Source organism: Dasypus novemcinctus, chromosome 14 (assembly GCF_030445035.2).
Source record: "Dasypus novemcinctus isolate mDasNov1 chromosome 14, mDasNov1.1.hap2, whole genome shotgun sequence".
Lineage (NCBI taxonomy): Eukaryota > Metazoa > Chordata > Mammalia > Cingulata > Dasypodidae > Dasypus > Dasypus novemcinctus.
In genome coordinates, this window is record NC_080686.1 from 54051327 (window position 1) to 54075594 (window position 24268).

General features: G+C 37.7%; 1 pseudogene; it reads right to left on the bottom strand.

Moving 5' to 3' along the window:
* Positions 1 to 15016: 15016 nt before the first annotated feature.
* On the bottom strand, positions 15017 to 16101 carry LOC101444246 (mitochondrial glutathione transporter SLC25A39 pseudogene; annotated as a pseudogene).
* Between the last annotated feature and the right edge of the window lie 8167 nt (positions 16102 to 24268).

Sequence of the window (24268 nt, forward strand, 5' to 3'; positions counted from 1 at the left end):
GAAATAAATAAATAAATAAATCTTTAAGGGGGGGGCAGTTAAGATGGACATGATAAGTAATACTCCCACACCCAAAACAATGTACCTTATGATATTCCTTCCCTTGTTCCACCAAACTCCTATTCCCCCAAAAGAACCAAAGAAATATTAGAGAAGAAAAAAGCAACATTGTATAATAGTAAAATATTTAGAAATGACAAGTGTCCCTCTTGGAAAGATATTGCTGGTTTATCATTAGTCCATAACTTTAGAAGAACTAACCTAGGAGACACTCAAATTGTCCTATTCAAGAACTTTAGATTTGGAGGGAGGTAATTTTAAATTAATTAATGAAAACTGTGCATTTTAAAACTGTAGACTCTCCTTAGCTAAGATTTATGTCTACTTTTTCCATTAACATAGACAATCAAGAAATTATTATGTCTTTGAATAAATAATCTATATTTGACCTACTCTAACAATTATTTTAACCTTTTCTATCTATAAGTAGATGAATTCAGTCTTTTAAAGTAACACTAGGCAAAGGTGTTTCAGTATAATGTATTTGAACAGCACACTCTGATCATTAAAATATGGCCTTCCACAATGGCAAAGAATCTATTTTGATACATAGTAGTTTAAATTTCCATAGCATTGTTATAAAGCTTACAAAAGCAAATGAGAACTTTGAGGACAAATTAATTTTAAAGTAAAAGAAAATATCTGAGTATCTTTCTTTTATAAAATTAAAACCAAATTTACAATGGAAAATCAAGAAAGACAGCTCAGCTAAAAAAAATTCCTTGCTCACTAGATAAACCATAAAACAAGAAATGCTGTTTCCATTGAGTCTTCTAATCTTGAGGAGGTACCCAGACGGTAACCAGCATACGAGTTGGGTTTGGACTATGACAGCATCCATGAGACTCAGTCAGGGATGTCCTTTTAAAACCTCAGGCAAAGAAAAATTACAGGCTACTGTTTTCCTAAGGCAAAGAAAAATTATAGGCTAGTGTGACTCTGGGTGCCACTAATGGATTCTCTACGGGGTCTTAGCACTGTGTGTATGGGGAGGCGGGGCATGGACTGGTTTCCCACAGTAATTTGATGCCACAAGCAATTCTCTTCTAATGGAGTTATAATAGACTCTTTACTTCAAACAAACATTGATGTTAGTGGACATTAATTTTCATGGTGTTTTCTTCTGAGAAAGGAGGGATTTTGTTTAGGACAATAAGACCCTGTTTCAATTTATGAGATGAAAGTTTTCAGAGAAAGAGGGGAAAAAAGAGGAGCCTAAGCTTTTATTTGGGATTTTTCTCAACTTCTTTCTGCTTTGTCCTCTGGCCATATCTATGTTCAGGGTTTACTGCAGAGCAATTGATAGCTTTGCCAAATGTTTGTGCATTGTGGTCTTAACAGTGTTTGAAATAATCATATTGATGATTCATCTAATGTAGTTACTAAAAGCTGTGTAAAAAAATACAAAATGTACACTGTTGATTGGATTTTGTGGTGATCAGGTTGATTGCTTTGCTTTATTTTATTTTTGTATATAACTCTCTAAGTTTACTAGAAAATGTAGTAGAAAATGTCCAATCTAATGGTATATATTGGGTTGGGATTGTTTTGGCATTGAGGAATCCATGGCTATCAATGGAGGATGATATCCAGGAGACATGTGAGGTTTAGAGTTCCTTTACCTTTTTGTTTTACAATAGATAAGATTTTTATGCCAGCAGAAGTCAATCCCAAATCCTGATCCCATGCTTAATCCCTTACATCTAGCTTTGCATCTATTCCTACCTCAGAAACAATTCTTTTGCAATGAAATTGTCATTAGATTTACAAGTGTCATTCTCCCTCAATTTCTAAACCCTTACACATATACATGAAAACATCCTCTTAATTTTCAGTAGAGATATATTACAATTTGTAAACTTTTCATTATGATACATGAAAAAAAATGTCATGCAAACTATTCATTCTAAAATTTTCTAGTATATCCTCTGAAAGTTCTTCAAAAGCACTCTATATAAAATGCAAACCAATGTACACATTGCTGCTGCTTAAAAGCCTTTAATAGCTTTCCATTACTAACATGGTAAGATTCAAACTCTTAACATGGCATATGGAACTTCCGAGATCTAACCATTTGCTCTAAGTAAAACACCTTGCAGTTTACTGCACTCTATGTTGTTTCTTGCCTGCATGTCTTCACTAGTGCTATATCCTGTGTCTAGAATTTTTTCCTTTTCCCTTTTCTCCAGTCACTGGACTCATGCACAGAAACAGTCTTTTCTCCTCTAGGAAGCCATCCTGCATCATCAGGTTAAGTGATGTGCTCTCTGTTTGTGTTCTCACTATGGCATATTTGTCAATGTACTTACCATGTTACATTATTGTTAGAATAATTATCATTATTTCTGTTTTTGTCTCAGTCTCCCCCAAGACACTATGGTCTCCCTGAAAGCAGAAAATGTTAAACTTACATTCTTATCGAGAACAGTGACTAGCTAAAAAGTGAGCAATAACTGAATAAATGCTTGTAAAGCAAATGAACAAATGAATGAAGGAATGAATGAATAATAATGGACAGTTTATACTAGACTCCGTCAATTTCAGTGTTTCTTTAATTGACATTCTTTCACCCAGTCTCTCCTAAATACTGAGAAACAAACACATCTTGAAGGATGCACCATGCATTCCATTACGATTTAGTTCAGAAGGAATTTGATAAGCTACAACAACTGAAAGCATTAGAGAGAAAGCCCATTTGTGCTGAAGCAGAGTTGTAATCATACAAGGGAGTGCTAGCTCATGATTTATTGCCTGAAAGTTTCCAGTGAGTACAATTAGTATACTCTTAGAATGGCTCCAAATGATGAAGGATTCAATTATATTGAGGAGCTCTACCTCCAGTGCTATAGACGTAGACATAAATTTGTGTTTCTATTTAATTTGCTTGAAAGAGTTTTGATTTTAGTCACAAATTTGAATTTAAATGAATATAACTGGAAGCTATAGTTAAAGTCCATTATTCTCAGAAATCCAATGATTTGAGATAAAAATGTTTACATTTGCTTAATTCAAAGAAATAGCCCAATTCTCATACTTAACAGCAAAGCCCACTTTTTCTTTCTCCTTAGGCAGCTGCCTAAGAGGAATTTTCAAATAACCTTACAAATCCAATTCCTTACTTTTCATAGGAAAAAATCCTGGGTGTTGCAAAATTAAGAAGTATTATATTTATATCATTTTTTTAGTCCTGGTATTTTAAATACATATGCTTATTATAAATATCATAATTTAATATCATATTTTATTTCTGGTAATTTTGAGTATTTCTAAAAATAAATATTTGACACTTTCTTCAATAAACTTTTAAAAATTTCTTTTTAACCACTTTAAAGTGTTCAATACAGTGGTTTTTAGTATATTCACACTGTCGTGCAACCATCACTACTATCTAGTTCAAATATGTTTTCATCACTCCCAAAAGAAACTTCAACATTCATTAGCAGTCACTCCTTATACCCCACTTCCCTCAGCATCTGCTAACCAATAATCTATTTTCTGTCTCTTTGGATTTACCTATTCTGGACATTTCATATAAAAGGAATAAGTGGTCCTTTATAACTAGTTACTTCCACTTAGTATGTTTTTAAGGTACATCCATGTTGCAGCAAGTATCAACTTTTCATAGTTGATTACTATTGCATTGTATGGACATATCATATATTTATTTATCTGTTGATGGACATTTGACTTCTTTCCATTTTGTGGCTATTACATGTATTTTTGCTTTGTGCAAGTTTTTGTAGGAACATATGTTATCATTTCTCTTGAATACATACTTAGGAGTGAAATCGCTGGTTCATATGGTAACTCTTACGTTTAACTTTTGAGGAACTGCAAACTGTTTTCCAAAGTGGATTCACCATTTTATATTCCCACTAGCAAAATACAAAGGTTGCAATTTCTCAACATCCTCACCAACACTTGTTATTTTCTGATTTTTAAATTATAGCCATCCTAGTGGATGTGAAATGCTCTCATTGCAGTTCTGATTTGCATTTCCCTGATGACTAATAATGTTAAACATCTTTTCATGTGTTTCTTGGTCATTTGTTTATCTTCTTTAGAAACTGCCTATTCAAATCTTTTGCCCATTTTTTAAATAGGTTGTTCCTCTCTTTGTTGTCGAGTTGTGAGAGTTTGTATATTCTGGGTACCAGTCTTCCATTCTTTCTTGATGGTATACTTTGATGCACAAAGGTTTTTAATTTTGATGAAACCAATCTATCTATATTTTCTTTTGTTGCTTATACTTTGAAGTCATATTAACTAACTCAAGGTTACAAAGATTTGCAACAATGTTTCCTTCTAAGATTTTTATAGTTTTAGTTCCTACACTTAGATCTTTCATCCATTTTGAGTGAATTTTTGTATGTGATGTGAAGTAGTACAAATTCATTGTTTTTCATGTGGATATCTTGTTTTCCCTGCACCATTTGTTGAAGAAGCTATTCTTTCTTGCACTTAAGAGTTTAATACCCTTATTGAAAATCAAATGACCATAGATATATGGGTTTATTTCTGGACTTTCAATTCTCTTCCATTGGTGTATATGTCTTCGAATACCAGTACCACACTGCTCTGCTTAGTTTAGCATTGTAGTAAGGTTTTTATTATTATTATTATTATTTAATGTTACATTAAAAAACATAAGAAGTCGCCATATACCCCCACCCCCCTGTAGTAAGTTTTGATATCAGGGAGTATGATTCTTTCAGCTCTGTTTTTCTTTTTCAAGATTATATAGGCTATTTAGGGTCCATTAAAATTCCATATGAATTTTGGGATCAACTTGTCCATCTTTGTAAAACTAACTGTTTTGAGTTTTGATAGGGATTGCATTGAATTTCTAGATCCATTTGTGGAGTATTGTCATCATAACAATATTGTGACTTCCAATCCATGAATAGGGGATGTCTTTCCATTTATGTAAGTCTTCTTTAATTTCTTTCACAATGTTTTGCAGTTTTCATTGTATAAGTCTTATACTCTCTTGTTTAAATTTATTCCTGAGTCTTTCATTCTTTTCAATGTTTATGTAAATGAAATTGTTTTCTTAGTTTCATTTTTCAGGTTATTTGGTGCAAGTGTATAGAAACACAACTGATTTTAGCATGTTGATCTTGTATTCTGCAAGTTGCTGAATTCATTTATTGGCTCTAAGAGTTTTCGTGGAATGCAATTAGATGCAAATTTACTTGTTCTCTTCAAATTCAAATGCCTTTTTCTTATTCTTACTTGTCAGGCTGGAACTTCTAGAACAGTGTTGAATACAAGTGGCAAGAGTAGACATTCTTGTCTTTTTCTTAATCTTGGCCTTAGGGTGGAACTTTCAGTGTTTCATCATTAATTATAATATTAGCTGTGAGTTTTTCAGATGCCCTTTATCAGGCTGAGGAAGTTCCCTTCCATTTCTAGTTTGTTGAGTGCTTTTATTCAAGAAAGGGTGTTGCGGGAAACGGACTTTGGCTCAGTGGTTAGGGCGTCCGTCTACCACATGGGAGGTCCGTGGTTCAAGCCCCGGGCCTCTTTGGTGTGGAGCTGGCCCATGCGCAGTGCTGATGCGCGCAAGGAGTGCCGTGCCACACAGGGGTGTCCCCCATAGGGGAGCCCCACGCGCAAGGAGTGCACCCGTAAGGAGAGAGCCGCCCAGCGCTAAAGAGGGAGCAGCCTGCCGAGGAATGGCACCGCCCACACTTCCCATGCCGCTAACAACAACAGAAGTGGACAAAGAAACAAGACGCAGCAAAAAGACACAGAAAACAGACAACCGGGGGAGGGGAGGGGAATTAAATAAATAAAATAAATAAATCTTTAAAAAAAAAAAAAGAAAGGGTGTTGGATTTTGTCAAAAGTTTATTTTGCATCTATTGAAATGATCATATGGGTTTTTTCCCTCTTCATTCTATCAATACGGTTTATTACATTCATTGAATTTCATATATTGAACTACTCTTGTATTCCTGGGATAAATCTTACTTAGTCATGGTATGTAATTCTTTTCATGTGCTGCTGGATTATGTTTGTTGGCATTTTATTGAATAATTCTGCACTTAGATTCATGAGAGATATTAGTCTGTAGTTCGCTTGTATTGTTGCTTTCTAATTTTGGTTTCAGGGTAATCAGACACAGAACGAGGAAGTTACCCTCCTCTGCTGTTTTTTGGAAGACAGTGAGAAGTATTGATGTCAATTTTTCTTTAAACATTTGGTAAATATATAATTGTTAAAACCAGTGAAGCTATCTTGTCCTGGGCTTTCCTTTGTTGGCAGTTTTTGTTTTGTTTTGTTTTCTCTATTCAATCTCTTTACTTGTTATAGGTCTATTCATATATTCTATTTCTTCATGGGTCAGTTTGGTAGATTGTTTCTAAGAGTGTGTCTATTATTTCATACAGGTTATCTAACTTGTCGACATAGAATAGTTCATAGTATTCTCTTAGAAATCTTATTATTTCAGTAAGGTCAGTAGTAATGTCCCATTTTCATTTCTGATTTTAGTAATTTGTTTCTTCTCACTTTTTTTCTTGGTCAGCCTACCTAATTGTTTATCAATTTTGTTAATCTTTTTAAAAAACTATTTTGGGTTTGTTGTTTTTTCTATTCTTTAATTTTTCCTGCCGTAGTCTTTATTATTTCCTTTCTTCTGTTTGCTTTATCTTTAGTTTGTCTCCTTTTTCCAGTTTCTCAGGGTGGAAGTTTAAGTTATTGATTTGAGATCTTTCTTGCTTTTCAATATAGGCATTTGCAGCTATAATTTCTCTCTGAGCACTCCTTTCACTGCATCCCATAATTTTGGAATGCCGAGTTCTCATTTTGTTCATCTCAAAGTATTTTCTGATTCCCCTTTTGATTTCTTTCTTGACTCATTGGTTGTTTAGGGATATGTTGTTTAATTTCCACATTTTTGTGAATTTTCCATTTTTCATTCTTTACTGATTGCTAGTTTCATTCCATTATCATTAGAGAAGATGCTTTGTATTTCAATCTTTTAAACTTTTTGAGACCTGTTTGTGGTCTAACATACCATCTATACTGCACAAATGTTCCACGTACCTGTCAGAAGAATGTGTAATCTGACGGTGTTGAATGGAGTCTTCTATAAATGTATGTTAGGTCTAGTTAGTTTATGGTATTATTCAAATTCTCTATTTCCCTATGTTGTCTAGTATTCTATCCATTATTGAAACTGGTGTATTGGGCACCAATTATTATTATTGAATTGTCTTTTCTTCCTTCAAGTCTGCTAGCATTTGCTTCATGTATTTTGAGACTTGTTTGTTAGGTCCATATTTGTTTATAACTGCTCTGTCTCCTTGGTGGATTGACCCTGTTATCATTATATAATGTCTTTGTCTCATACAATAAGTTTTGTCTGAAAGCCTATTTTGTCTGACATAGTATAGCCACCCAACTCTCTTTTGGTTTCTATTCACATTGGGTATCTCTTTCCATCCTTTCATTTTCAACCTATTTGTGTCTTTGAATCTAAAAGTGAGTCTCTTGTAAAAATGTGGCATTGGTGTGGAGAAAGTGGCCATGGTGGCTGCTGTGGTAGGGAGTGGGAGGAAGAGATGTGATGTGGGGGCATTTTCGGGTGTTGGAGTTGTCCTGGGTGGTGCTGCAGGGACAGTTACCAGACATTGTATGTCCTCCCATGGCCCACTGGGTGGACTGTGGGAGAGTGTGGGTTATGGTGTGGACCATTGACCATCAGGTGCAGCAGTGCTCAGAGATGTATTCACTAAGTGCAATGAATATCTCATGATGATGGAGAAGGTTGTTGTTATGGGGGGAGGAGTAGGATGAGGAGGGTGGAGGGTACATGGGGACCTCATATTTTTTTAATGTAACATTAAACAAATATAGACAAAAAATTTTAAAAATTTAAAAAATAAAGTGAGTCTCTTGTAGATAGCACATAGTTGTATCATGTTTTTATACCCATTTTCCAATTTTTGCTTTTAATTGGAGAATTTAATCCATTTATATTAATATAATTACTTACAAGGAATGTCTTACTTATGACATTGTGCTGTTTTCTGTATGCCATGTTTTATTTTTCGTTCTTCAATTCCTCCATTACTACCTTCGTTTGTATTAAATAGATATTTTCTAATGTATCATTTTAATTCCCTTATCACTGTTTTACTATGTATGAGTTATTGTCTTAATCTTTGCCCTAGGGATTATAATTAAAATCTTAATTTATAACAATCTAGTTCAGATTAATGACAACTGGTTCAATAGTATGCAAAAAATAGCTCATATATAGCTCCATTCCTCCCCCTTTATGATGTTATTGTCACAAATTACACCTTTATAAATTGTGTGCATACAGTTATAATTATTGTTTCAGGAAATTGTCTTTTGAATAAGATAGGAAAAAAGAGGAGTTACAAATAAGAACATATTACTACTACTATTTTATATTTACCTATGTATTTACATTATTAGAGTTTTTTATATCATCTTGTGGATTCAATTAACTGTCTAGTGTTCTTTCATTTCAACCTGAAGGATTCCTTTTAGCATTTTTTGGTTGGGCATGTCAAGTAGCAACAAACTCTTTCAGCTTTTATTTATCGGGGAGGGTCTTAATTTCTCCTTCATTTTTGAAGGATAGTTTTGCCAGATACAGAATTCTTGGTTGATAAGTTGCGTTTTTTTTCTTTCTTTCAGCACTTTTTATACTCATTTCACTGCCTTTGGCCAAAAGGCAGTGAAATGAGATATCAGCTTTTTTTTTGATATCAGCTTTTAACTTATTGTTGAGGCTCACTTGTGTGTGATTAGTTCCTTTACTCTTATTGCTTTCAAGATCCTCTGTCTTTGTCTTTTGATGGTTTGATTATAATTCTCTTGGTTTAAGTATTTTTGAGTTTATACTGCTTGGGCCTCATTGGCCTTTTGGACGTGCTTATTGATGCTTTTCATCAAATTTAGGAAGATTTGGGCCATTATTTATTCAAATATTCTTTCTGCCTCATTCTCTCTCTCCTCTCTTTTTGGGGCTCCCATAATGCATATACTACTATGTTCAAGGTTTCCCACAGATCTCTTAGGCTCTGTTTATTCTTCTTCATTCTTTATTCTTTCTGTCAATTAGACTAGATAAAGCCAACAGACATATCTTCTGGTTTACTGATATTTTCTTCTGCCTACTCAAATTTGCTATTGAGCCACTCTAATGAATTTTTTATTTCAGTTATTATATTTTCCAACTTCAGAATTTCTATTTGGTGATGTTTATATAATTTATATCTTTTCATTCACATTCTATATTTGGTGGGGCATTGTTCTCATGCATTGCTTTCATTCTTTGGGCATGCTTTCCCTTAAATCTTTGGACATATTTTTAAAAGATAATTTAAAGTTTCTGTGTAGTAAATTCAATGCCTGGGCTTCCTCAGGGACAATTCTATTAATTGATTTTTCCCTGGATGTGGACCATATTTTCTTGTTTCTTTGTATGCTTTGTAATTTCTTGTTGAAAACTAGATGTTTTGAAAATTATAATGTGGCAACCCTGGAAACCAAATTCTCCTACCTCCACTGGGATTGTTGTTGCTGCTTGTTGTTCTTGTTGTTTGTTTGTGTAGTGAGTTTTCTGAATTAATTTTGTAATGTCTGTATTCTTTTCATGTGTGTCACTGAAAAGAATACAGACATTACACTCTGTTCCATTAACTTAGAGATCAGCTAGTGATTGGACACAGATTTCCTTAAGCACCTAGAAACAAAAAAGTCCCAGTCTTTGGAGATGCGTTCTCTCTCTGTGCTAAGTCTATGAAGTTAAATACTCTGCCTTAACCTTTACATCCTTGTGCAAAGCCTGAAGGTCAGTCAGGGGTTAGACCTTAGGGCTTTTACAGGTCTTATCTGAACCTGAGGACAGCTCTAGGCATGCACATGGCCTGTAGATTCCCGGGAATATTTCGAACTTTTCAAAGCCCTGATTCTCCTAAACAAATACAGAATGATATTTTTTTGTTCTCCTCCCATTCAAATAATGATTTCATAAGTAAAGAATGGAAAATAAAGAATTAATTGTTCATCTAAAATACTCTAACAGAAATACAATGCCTTTTTTAACGTGCCCTGCAGATCTCTTGCCAAAGAGTATAGACCAGAGTAGAAATAACAAGGGCAATACATATGATGGAATGATATGAGAGGAAAGGAAGATATGATACAGCCAGTTTGTAAGAAGTAATTTAGGAAATTTTAAACTTTGCATGTACTTTCCCTAATCCTTCACTCTCATGCTTTGTTTAGTTTTTCTTTTCCCACCATTCACACTGATTTGATATCATTTACTAAAACTCTAGTGATAATGAATTTCAAAGCTCAACCTGATCTGGTTGGGATTTCTGGCAGCCCTTTCCCAGATGCTACTAGAATCCAAATAGCATATTAACCTGAAACAATGTACCGTACAGGTATGATAATACCATCCAAGATAATTTTTCATTACATTATATACAGATTAAATGGGCATCTATGTTACCTTGGGCATTTATTTTATATATGTCTATATACAGAAAGAGATAAAGATATTTAGATAGTTAATGGGATGAATAAAACATTCATGTAACAGACTCACAAATAAACTTAGGGAACTCAGCTTCTTCATAAATCATAAAGCCCCTGTGTATCAAACACCTGTGATATATTAACACAGATTCTCTCTTTTTTGTAACCACGGTGGGAAACCAGTTCTTCTCTGGCTCCAGCAAGATTTGTGCAGGTATGTCCTGGCAGCACTTAGTCTCAGACCCCTCCCCCATAAAGACATCTGCTGACATAGTTGCTGGGTTGCAGCAACCCTGTGAACATACATCCAAGTGCAACCTGGAAGTGCTCTGAAGGGCAGACCTTTGATTGATGGGAGACAGGAGCTCACGGGTAGATGATTCCTCCTTTCTCTGTAATTATGGTCCTAAAATGTGCTGTGTGAGGTTGCTCAAGAAGTCTTAAGGGATTAAACCATGGTTGCACCATTGTAACAGCCAACTTTGGGAGGCATCTTTGTGTTGGATCTCCTTCCTTTCCTGTTTCACTCTCCCATCACTCATTTCTATTCCCTAGAGCACATTTCCCAAGAAAATACTTCCACTTAAGACTTTGTTTCAGGCTCTGATTTCTAGGGAACATTGATACATGGATTTTAAAATGACCCACGAATTATATATTGAAGAATTATATTGGTGCAAATTAGAGGTTTAGAAGAGTATACAAACAAGAAACAACATAGGTACCGCCTTTATTTGCTTAGCTCAGTGTGTATGAACAGATAAATATTGGTGGAAACACACACATGCACACAATGATCCTTTTATTTCATCTAGTCAAAGAATTACAATTCAAGAATGTGCTATTGCAGCTCAAATATATAATTCTCAGGCCCGGTATTCTTGACTGGGCAGTGGAAAGAAAAGGTTCTCTACCAAATTATAATATTGGTCAGAGCATTCAACAGGCTAAGGTCTTTTGATTGAAGATGTGAATGAATGAGTTCTGAAAGCTGGAGGTACAGACTGTATTAGTAAGCACTTGGTGACTTCTGTAAGTCCTTCCTGACAGGAAGACTTTACTTTTAAAATTTAAAAAAAAGCTATCATGAAACAATCATGAAAAAAATCCCATCATCAGTAGGCACAGAACTGAAGCTTTGCTTTATGTGTCAAAAAAGAATATGATGTAGGCTCATTCTGATAGGCACTATCACATTTTCTTCACACGGCACCACATGTTCACACTGACATCTAAAATCCATGCACTTTAGCGCTTTGGCCGGCTCTCCCTGAAGATCACACTTTCATAGACTGAATACTCCATATGCGTATTTAGGAGTCCAATGCAAGAACTAGCTAAACTGTCTCCAGTGCAATGAGGGCTCTGTCACTCCATGCCATCATTGGTCCTAGTTTGGCTAAGCTTAGACACTATTTTTTACTGCTGGAGAAGAATGTTGAAAATGCTATTGAGTGACAGCTATAGTATCAGCAGATATCATTTGGCTTTTTGTAACCCCCTCCCCCAGCTTAATGCTCTCTGAATGGAAAATAGTAAATTTAAGTTAATATAGAAAGGGGAAATTATCAGAGCTTTTATTCTTTGGTAACATAAGTAGGACTGGTCAAATATGTGGGCAAAATAAATGACTTTATGTTTTGATGTCTCAAGAACTAGAAAAACTTCCCAATATTTCTTTTGTAACAAAATGGGTGCCTGAACTTACACCATCACCTGTATGGTGAGTAATGAATTTAGAGTCAAAAGAATTGGCATTTGAGTAATGGTATGGCATTTGCTCACTGTAAGGCTTGATAAGCGACATAACTTCATTTACCCTTATTTTCACCACCTTTAGAACATGGGCAATAATACCTGCAGGACTACTCTCTGGAGCTGTTGCAAGGAGCAAATTAGGAAAAGGGTATTGCAAACTATAAACTGTATGCAAAGATAATGGTTTATTCTTATTAATATTAATTATTTCTCTTCATTACTACTAATATAAATTTTTGCAATAGCAGTCATTCATCTTTACATGATTTGGGGGAGGGGGGATGCAAAAGGATATTTGAATAGGAGATGTCCCAGGGTTTCAGAGGATAGTTGGTAGAAATTAGGGGGCTAAATAAGAGTGTTTTCAGAAAAAACATTCTGGGTGGCGGACTTGGCCCAGTGGTTAGGGCGTCTGTCTACCACATGGGAGGTCCGCGGTTCAAACCCCGGGCCTCCTTGACCAGTATGAAGCTGGCCCACGAGCAGTGCTGATGCGCGCAAGGATTGTCCTGACACTCAGGGGTGTCCCCCGCGTAGGGGAGCCCCACGCACAAGGAGTGCGCCCTGTAAGGAGAGCCACCCAGCGCGAAAGAAAGTGCAGCCTGCCCAGGAATGGCGCCACACACACGGAGAAATGACACAACAAGATGATGCAGCAAAAAGAAACACAGATTCCCATGCCGCTGACAACAACAGAAGCGGACAAAGAAAAAAACACAGCAAATAGACACAGAGTACAGACAACCGGGGTGGGGGGAGAAGGGGAGAGAAATAAATAAATAAATAAATAAATCTTAAAAAAGAAAAAAACATTCTGACGTTCTGAAGATAAATTTGCTTTTTAATAAGGTTACATTTCAATTTTGATTAAATAATCCAGCCTTTCCTTTCCCTGACCATGAGGATAACTTGCAGAAGGTAAATGAGCTGACATTTCAGGGACGTCGCCTTGAACGCAGTGCATCTGTTCCAGTAGAGGCAGGCCACATTGAGTCATCCATGTTTTACCCTCAGGACAAGCTTATTGCATCCAATTATTTTGTAGGGGAAATGGAAAGGTAATTTTCTTTCATTGGAAAAGAGGCATGGATTTATTGATGAACACTTGGGAAGCTTCCATCTTTTAGCAACAGATGACTGGATAAAAAATATGTCATATATACAGACAATGGAATATTATCCTGCCATAAAAAAGAATGAAGTTCTGATACATGGAACCACATAGATGGACCTTTTTTTTTTTTTAAGATTTATTTATTTATTTAATTTATTTATTTATTTAATTCCGCTCCCTCCCCTGGTTGTCTGTTCTCTTGTGTCTATTTGCTGCGTCTTGTTTCTTTGCCCGCTTCTGTTGTCGTCAGCGGCAAGGGAAGTGTGGGCGGCGCCATTCCTGGGCAGGCTGCATTTTCTTTCCCGCTGGGCGGCGGCTCTCCTTACGGGGCGCACTCCTTGCGCGTGGGGCTCCCCTACGCGGGGGACACCCCTGCGTGGCAGGGCACTCCTTGCGCGCATCAGCACTGCGCATGGGCCAGCTCCACACGGGTCAAGGGGGCCCGAGGTTTGAACCGCGGACCTCCCATGTGGTAGGCGGACGCCCTAACCACTGGGCCAAGTCCGTTTCCCTAGATGGACCTTGAAGACATCATGTTGCGTGAAAAAACTCAGACACAGAAGGTCAAATATTGTTTGTCCACACTTAGATGAAATAAGTAGAATATGCAGATTTTTTGAGTCAGAAGCTAAAAGAGATTACCTGAGGCTGGGATGGGGGTAAAGAATGGGGAGTTAGTACTTAATTGGTACAGTCTCTGTTTCAGGTAATGTTTGGTAAAAATTTAATTGGTACAAAGTTTCAGTTTGGGAAGTTTGGTAATGGATGGTGGTGATGCCAGCACAACATTGTGAACGTAATTAATACCATTGAATTGTGGTTAAAATGGGAAGTTTTAAATTGTATATATGGTACCGGAATAAAAATTTTTTAAAAACCGATAGAACTGCACAATAAAGGGTAAAAACTAATGTAAACTATGGACTACAGTTAATAGTATAATTAAAATATTATTTTATCAATTTTAACAAAGGTACCACATTAGTGCAAAATGTTAATAAGGAAAACTGTGTGTGTGTGGAGAATGATATATGAGAACTCTGTACTTTGTTCCTGATTTTTCTGTAAACCTACAACTGTTGTAATTTAAAAAAAGAAATAAAAAGCAAGTACGGGTTTTGGGATAAGGAATACTTCTGTCTCTTAAAGATGTTCTGGCCATCGTATTCATGGCTGATAGTGGAATTGATGATTTTTTTTTCTTTTTTTTTTTTTTGGAGTTCATCATCTTTAGACTTATTTAGACTTATGAAATTAGGGTTCTGTGGGGAGGGGGTGACAGAAACAGGCCCAGGATTTGGGGGGCCTAGGGGCAGGCCCAGCTACAGCAAACACAGAGGTCAACAAAGGAGGTGGGGATTAGCAGATTTGGCTTGAACTCATGGGTGAGAAATGATAATCCTTGTGGGTGGGGAATGGGGAGCCACAGGAAGAAAGCTGTCTGAAGAACACAGAGGGCCCAAAGGGCTGGTAGCCCCCTACCCCTGGGCTCATGGTCCAGCGGAAGGGAAAAAGAACCCTCCCCTCAGTGCTGAGGAAAAGGCTCTAGGCTCAGTCTCCTCCTGCCTGCCTCATCCCATCCCCAGAATAGATGCGGTCCTTAACCCCTGGCCCATTCCAGGCCCCAGGGCGGCTCCCGGTTGAGCCTCTGGAAGAAGCTTTTGCTGTACTCACAAGTGCTGATCTGCTGGCACAGGAGGGCCGCCCCACTGATGCTCGGGAGAAAGCTCGAGAAGAGGCCCCTGGTGCCTGACTCAGCCCGGATCCTCCGCAGCAGCAGCCAGGTGAAGTCCGCAGGAGCGGCCTCACGCGCAGGGCCTCCACCGCTCCCAGTGCCACCTGGCGTTGCGTCTTCACCACGTCCAAGGGCAGAGTCAGGGTGGTTGCCACGGTCCCTGAGATGGTGCCAGCCCAAAAGCTGATGCCCACGAATGTCTGATCCTTTGGCCGCAGCCCGCCAGCCAGCGCTTCACCAGCTCGTGGCTGAACCAGTACAGAGGGAAAGGGCGCGTGGCGCCGGGCAATGGGGCCCAGCCACAGGGGGCGCCGCCGCCCTCAGCCAGCGCAGCCCGGCCCGGGCGCTCAGCCCACGCTGAGCCGCAGCTTTGTCCACACAACTCCCAGCGGCTGGTCACAGTCACCGTGCCCTGGCGGGCAGTGTGCCAGCCGCCGTGGGTGGTAGAGATCAGGGGTCAGTGCTCGGCCGCGCAGCAAGGTCCTGCGTTGGTCCTACGCGGTGAAGACGATGGCGGTGCCCGCACAGTCATCACAGGGTGGCTGGAGGCCGCTCCACAGGGTCCGGGCGCCCTCGGGCCTCACAGTCTTCACAAAAGCATCCATGGTGTAGTGAACGGGCTGGGATCCTGAGACCAGGCAGTACAGCAGGCACCGTCTGGGCAATGGGCTCCAGGCCACCATTGCCATATAGGAGGCATTTTCCTGAAGATCGGAAGGAGGAGGGCAATTTGGCCTAGGAGAAGCTCCAGAGTGTGGCGGGAGGTGATGGGGCGCTGGGACTGCAAGCGCACCTTCACCACGTCCAGGGCTGTCCTGAAGAGGGAGATGACTTCAGCCCCAGCGCCTGAGAACACCATTTGTTGGAGGGGGCTAATGCCCCCTAGGTCCTGGTCATTCATCTTGTTTAGATAAATTCGAGGTGGAGAAAATGTCCAAATCAAGGCATCAGTCATTAGTCATCAAGGGGATGGCTTCTTCCCACGGAAGACAGGCTGCCGCGATCCATGTCTCCCCTGCCAGGAGGTTTCTGCTGCTACTGCTCTCTCCCTTCGCTTCCGGGTTTCAGCTTCTTTCATGCCCCGCCCCACCTCTCCACCACCCCACCCCCGCCCCTTACTGGAGCTGATGGTTTAAATGAAGGAAAACTGACAGAGACTTCTGATCCCCCTACTCCAATGAAATGCACTTACTCTCTCTTCTCCGACCCTGCCTAGTATTTTGTTTCCTAAGACGTTCTTCACATTCTCATGGCATTATTTTATTCAGTTTTTCCTTCCCTTTCACCCATTTAAATTTCAAGATTAGTGAGGACAGAAGCAATATTCTATTTATGTTTATATTGTCTATAGACAATTGTGGCACAATGTTTTGTAGGCTTTGATGACTAATGAATGAAAAATTCAGACATATTTGTGCACATTATTCTGATTGGCAATACCTTGCTTGCCAAAAAACTGAGGCCTTGTGCACTGGTGATTTGAATATACATTTGAAAATAAGTTTTTCTACTTTGTATTCAAGCCAACCTAATTGCTAAAAAAAAGAAAAGAAAAGAAAAAAAAGGTTTCTTTCTATAATTTCAAAATAAAAATTGTTGGCTCATTGTTGTGATTCCAAATATGAATAAGTCCAAATAAAAAACCATGTGTGAATTAGGAAAATCCTAGGAGTCTTTCTATTTTTAAAATGGAAATGTTTTAAAAAGAAACAAAATCTGATATTTTGTGTGTGAAAATAGGATAAATCATCTGGAATTCCCAACACATAAGGGATCAGCATATCTCAAAGCTTTTCTTAGAAAGAAAGGACACTACTACAATAATTTTTTTTCATCGATTTCCCTTCAGAGGAAAGGACTGTGACTTAGGTAAAGGGAAGAGGAAAAAGTCTAATAGCAAAAATGTGGCATTTCCACTTGGGGAAGACAATCTGTAGTGAAACCATTAGTCTACAGATGAAATTTCTATGAGAAAGCTATTTTGCAGAAATGGAGAGGCCTCATACTGTGCTCAGCACAATGCCTCTACTAGTTGGGGAGCCGGTGTATGAAAGTGAAATACACGATGGCCTGCTGTGTAATTAAAGAGAGATGTTAGAAAGATTGAGAAGCCCCATACTGCGTCCACAAAGAACACAAATACTTTTAGGGAGATGTGATGGAGTTATACAACTAGTCGCCAGGTTTTCAAAATAAATTAAGGGTTACCTGTTAATCTTTGGAGGTAGATGACACTTATTTTTCTTTTCAAACAACAAGTGCTGATCTGCTATTGACTCGTTCTATCTGATTTTGATATTGCCTTGTTTACTTTCTCTTTCCAAAAGCCATATAACTTTAGGAAGAATGATAATTTATGCAGGGATAGCTATGGTTTTGGTTTTGCAAAATAAAGTGTATTAAGAGACTTAAATCAAAAGTATGTCATTAACTTTTAAAAACCCTCAGGCAAAATACATGGCAAAAGGAGACTTTGAGGTACTTTGAGGTATCCATTCTGTAGCCACCTTACAAAAATCAGTGTTCTTTTGTTTCTTTTTCTCCTCTTTTTTTTTTTTTTTAAATGAAGGACCAATTCATTTTATGAGAGCCTTGTAGGCTCTGAAGAGAAGAAGGCATACTCTTTTGGGGTTTTTGATGAGTTAAAAAAGCTACTGAAGATCATGTGTTCTTTTAGAGTTGTGATTCTTCGTCTTCACCAGGCATTAAAGTCATCTGGTAAGCTTGGAGAGCTTTTTGAAAACTTGGTGCCCACTGTCTATCCTTCCCCAAGATTTTGATCAGCTGCTCTGGGGTGGTACCTAGGATTCCTATTTTCAAATCCCCCTCACCCTGCCCCAATGCCAGTTGATTCTGATGCATGCTGCATTTGTGAACCACTTTTTAAGAGCATGAAATTTTGTTGGCAATGAACATATATTTAATCAATCATGATTCACTCTGCTTGACATTGAGTGATCTGCTGCATTGATAACATGTAGAAAATGCCTAGTTCCAATTTCTTATTTCCCAGGGTACAGGAGTAAATATTTGCAAATTGAAATTATACTATTTTACCAGTGAACAAAAAATATCAAACAAATTATTCTTTGAAGAGCAATAAACTATGCAAAGCAGCCTAGAGCAGGAAGAGCCAGCAAGTATTGTCCAGACCAAATGTATTAGAGAAATCTAAACATGAAATGGTGTAGAGATTATATATAAACACCAGGTTCAGTGGTCCAGAGGCAGAATTGGGGTTGCTAGAAAGAATATTTCAAGACATAAAAAGAAAGTGTGTAAAACCAGGATGGAAGCAAGTGAAGTGGGCCAGGGAAACTCCTCAACTAGCTTTGGACTGTCCCTGAGACCTTTTATTGGCCAGTGGGTAAAGAGGAGTAGTGTGTTTCAGGCTGCTTTGAAAGCTATAGAGACACAGTGTCTGCTTGCTATTTTGTTTTATTCTCAAATCCTTGATACCTGTGCTCGGTACAGAGTAGGCATGCAAGAAATATTTATTGAATGAATTTGTTAGCATAATCAAGGGTAATTTCCACTGGATAGTAAGTACTTAACTATCCTTTCTTTATTTCACGATGCTTTATATTTGACAATTCAGTCAAAGGCTCAACTTGGCTTCTAGGACTGGCAGAATTAGGCCAATGGTTCTCAACCTTACCTATACACTAGAGTCACCTAGAAAGATTTTAAGCAAATATTGATGAGTGAGACCAACCTCCAGAAGTTCAATTAAATTAGTTTGGGATGGGGCCCAGGCATTGAAATTTTAAAAATCCAAACCAAACTAAACCATACCAAAACAAAATAAAACAAAACAAAGCAAAACATAAACCACATCTCTAGATGCACCCATGAAATCAGATTTTCATAAATGAGCTTAAAACTCAAGAGTCTTTGCTGGCTGGCTTCATCCCAAGCCCAGTCTAACCCAAGGTGACTCATACCAAGATTTCTTTTAACTTTGATTTCTAACTGTATTTGATGATGGATAAGAAAAACTTAATGACTTGAGAGAAATAATTATGTAAGTTCCTGAAAGATGCCTGGAGTATCAGTACGTGCTCCATAAGTATGTTCACTCTGTCTTAACAATTTTAGCCTTTCTGGTCCACTCATCTTAATAATTGTATTAATGCACACACATGCTGGATTCAATTACTATGGAAACCTCCTTACTTACTCTTAACTTACTTATGATCTGAGTCCCTCTTAGTTCAGGATGAACTCTTGATTCTATGACAACAAACTGGAGGTTTTAATCTGACCACTGTGTCTGCATTTGGACTTGACCATGTTTATATTCAACCTTGGCATTTCCTAGTGGATTTGGTCTATGACTGACTCTTAGCAACTCATATTGTCTACAGTAGGAATCCTCTATTCCAACTAGAGTAAGTTATGACTCCAGGCCCATGGATAGTAACCCTTCTCCCCACCCCACCTCACACACAAAGAGAATATTAGTCTGGCATGAGAGATGAACCAAGCCAATAGGAAAAAAAAAGGAGACATCATAGAATGATAAATACTTATTATCTATTGAAGTCTTACACTTTAAGAAAGAGTTGAGTCTCCTGATATAAATTAATACAATAAAAACCAAACAGAAATCCACATTCAGCTGTTGGAAACATTTTCTGTGTAGACATCTTTCCTAAACCCAAAAAGTCTGCAGAAAATGAATGTCCCATTGTAAATATTTACTTCTGTGATGAAGAACAGGAGACACATGTGAATAACCTTGGTACCTAACGCAGGAAGTTGTGAGAAGATGGGCTTGATGTTCTGATGACCTTGTCTACTACAGTTGGGGGGAAAATGGGTCTTTTCTCTCTGTTTTTCTTCTCTTCTTTTTTCTCTAACGTTTTATTTGTGATGAGTTTTGTGTCATTGGATAAACTGATATTTTAAACTAAAACGAAGTATACACTGCTTTGTCCAGTTAATTTTAATACATCACATTGACTAGTGGAAATGCATCCATTGTATGCTTAGTGTATCTAAAAAATTGCTGCTAACTCTCATCAGATCTGTTTTTTCCCTAGTATTTAGAGTATGCAACTCCATTTTTCTACAGAAATAGCCTTTGTATTTGCCTCTGTGGGAACATGAAATTTCTGTGTGAACTTTTCACCTTTTGGTTATTTCCTCCAATAAGCAAAAGGTAACAAACAATTCCTGCCTAGGCATCCAGAGAATTATAGAGAAATTGGGATGGATGGAAAATTACCTCTCTGATTTGGGTCCAAATTTGGGTATGTTTAAATAAGCTCTAGTAGGCACTGCTGGTAAAAAAACAAAATAAATTTTGAATAACTATAGGCATCAAAAGAAAGGGGCAGTAGGTTGGAGAATAAAGAGACACCAGACCACGAATAGTAGCCATATTTGTCAAGATTCATGTATAAGATAAAAAATGTCCTGCCTAACAGCAGTGCTGCTATTCTTTGCAAGACAGTGTCACCATCTCTCTATGACCCTGCCTCAGGCAGGGGCAGAAAGATGGCTTACAAAAGGACAATGCATGAAAGCTGGGGCAGTTAAAAAGAACTGATTCTCAGAAAGGTTGATTTCCATGCCTTTTTCTTGCCTTTGTAGATATACACATGTGTTCTATTAAAGGAACACAGATTATATCTCTGCTATTTACTGATATTGCAGGGAAAAGAAAGTGAATTGCATACTATGAGGAAATTTCCTAGATATGTTTTCAACACAATAACATTCAGATGAATCATGAGTAATCTCTTTCAACTAATGCCTGCCCTTTCTTTAAATAAGAATTTGAAACTCATCGCCACTAATATGGATAAGATTTCAAAGTTAAGCAATGCTTCCACTTTTACTTCTATCTTATAGGAAGCCAACCATTTTGGTTATAATCACAGCAAATTGAGCAGCAATGTATACATTTAATCTAGCACAAATGAAACTAATTCCACATAGTGCCCAAGCTCAAATACCTACCTAAATCTTTGAAATTGTAGTCTTGAGGATAAAAATTTTATTTAATTCTCCCTTTTGGAAGGTTTGTTTCACCCTATTTTCACTGTAGACTATGATTACTATACACCAAAATATAAGAAAGATATGGTAACAGAGCTTCACAACTTCAAATCTCTAGCCAACCCTATTCTTTTGAAACAGTAATTATCTGCATATTTTATAATCTAAAAATTAAACTAGGCATTTCCTCGAAGCGATAAAAATTTAAATCTCACCTACAAGTAGCTATTTATAGAAAGTAAGTGACATCAGAAATTCTTTTTCAGTGAGAGTTTTGGGAGAGCAGAGCCTCTCTGATTGGCCTTTCACTCCCTCGGTCCCTCTCTTTTTATCAACACTTCCACCCACCTATTCCCAAATCTTTATGCTCACACTTTCTGCTCCCCATTCACACCACATGTCAGGGTTAGACAGTGAAAGCCAGGCCACATGGCTTACTTGGCCAATCTGTGTGCATAAGTATCCCTCGCATCTAGCACAGTGCCTGGAACACAGAAGGAATTTACTGAACACAAGTGAATAAATGAAGTCACATTTAAACCAGAAAAACAAACCTAAGCTATATTTTGGGAATTTCTCAAAAATAGCCACACACTGAGAAAAAAAAAAAATTGGTAGGAAAATCTCATTCTAGTCCAGACTAATGGTTTTCAAGCTGATTTAAAAATCATATTAGACTATGCTTCACACTATTTTACTGTGACGCATGTGTTTACATGGATGAATTTCAAGAAGCAGTATGATGTGGAAGAGTTGAGCAAGAAGTAAAAAAAAATTGTGTTTTAGCTCTATGCTTGTTATGTGGATGAGCATATTTTATTTAATATCATTACTTACCAAGATATACCTTTCACAAATAATTAGAAATAAAATGAGTCTAGGCAATAAATGAAATTGTACATTATTTTATATTAGGTACTCATGTGCCATGATCTTTTTTGTGAGGGAAGAATTCTGATGTCCTACTGAGATCAAAGTTATTGAACATCACCCATGTATAATTTCAAATATTTCAGAAGCTCTAACCTTTCATTGTGCAACTTACCTTTTATTTAATTCCTAGGAACCTTTTATCATATTACAACATCTAGCAACCCACAGAGATGTCCTGGATAAATGCTATAATTAAAGCGTTCTCCAGATATTTAAATGTGGTCTGCTCCTAAGGTTCTGTCTTCTGCCCTGAACTGGTCAAATGATATTAATGTTGACATGTCACCCAAGGCATTTAGGGAAGAAAAACCAAATTTACTACTCCTAAGACTCACTAAATAAGTAAAACCACAAGTAAGTTTATGTTGCCTCTAATTAAGCATTATCTATTTTATCCATCTAAGCTGAATACTTACTCCACATATACAAAGTGTTCAGGTTTGCTAAGCGTTCTCCTTTACTTTATTGCCTGGGATTCTTTCCCATTCTTGCAAGGGTTTGAGATAAGTAGGCTAGATCTCTTGTATAGATTGGCTAGTGGTAGAATCAGGATTTGCATCCAGGTCTTAGGGCTCTGTATCTAGTGTTGTGCCTAGAAGCAGAAAAACTATCTGTTGAATTAAGAGTCTTCTGTGCTACACTGCTCATTTCCTTGCAAGTTTCCCAGCTGCATTTCAGGCTTTTATTATGTCTTGCTTTGGGTAAGTATCTCTACTAGGCTAGCATGATTTCCATTGGGATGTAGGAGCCAAAAAATAGCCTGTTGCAAGGCATTGACTGTTCTGCTTATTTGAAAACTGTTTCTCATGTAACAGAAGAGACCATTTCTGCACTGGCAGGGGCAAACTTTGGAAACTCCTTAGTAGCCTTTGTGCATGCTCACGGTTTGCATGTGAATGGAGAGTAGACTTGGCTTTAAAAGTTCAGAGAGTAGACACTGAGAGAAAGAAAAGCTGCTCCTGTCCTGTGCCCCTGTGAAGCCTGGGTTCTGGCACTACTTCCCCTTTTCCATATACGTTTACTCACTACCTGTGTACCTGCCTCACTCTGTTCTAAGTGTTTTAATAGTAATAAAAGCAAAAATGTATTGAATGTCTAATATTCTCCTGGCCCCAACACAAAGGCACTTTAGATGCATTATCTCATTAACCCTTAGCTCTTAATGAAGTTGAGTTTTTTTTATCCCATTTATGGATAAAAAATACCTGAGAGTCAAATTAATTAATTGACTCCAACTTACAGAGCTACTAAGTAACACAGCTCAGCTTCAGATCTAGGACTGCCCTGCCACAAAGCCTCTATTCCTTTCCTTTTGCTTTTGCATTTAACCTGCCCTGAAGTTAATTGTGTAATGACTCTGTTGATCCTCCAAAGAGTCAAAAGTTGCCTCTACCAGCCATGCTTAGTTTGGAGTGAGGATTAGTATATAATTTTATCTTAAAAATGGCATCAGATCACTTTTGTTTAGGTAAATCATCTTTGAAAGACACATTGAGGCAAGAAGAAGTAGAATGAATGAGTATCAGAGGAATCATTTAAAATTGCTGGCATTTTATAGTCTTGTACAGCAAGAGGAAGGAGGAGAAAGATACTGGGAAAAAATGTTGTGGTTAAATTTCTCTGGGTAGTGAACACTGCATTTTAAATGTTTATACTGAGAGATAAACAAAACGAGTGGCATTGCTACCTGCATAGGAACCATGGCGAGTGGAAGATGGGTGCTCCATTTTGCCCTACTTCTGTAGCTGCACATCCAGGACATGTGACAAACTGCTCTGTGCGAGTAGCTTCTTGTCTGCAAGAGCTGCTCGCTGAAAAACCGCATCAATCAAAACAAGCTCCCTGAGCTCAAAGTGCTGGAGATATCACAATCATTAAACAGTAATGCAAATAAAAAAGCAATATCTCACCTCATTAGTACTAAATATGTTGTTTATTCTTTCCCGAAGTAAAATGTTTAGAAGCCTGCATAATGAGGGTCTCGTTGACAGAGGTGTGGAATTATGAAGCTGCTAAATCCAGCGCGAAGACAGAGTGATAAAATAGATTGGATTTTGCAATAGCTGTGCTCAGAGCAAACTTGGGTGGCTGGATTCCACATTAGCACATTGTTTTGACATTCATCTACT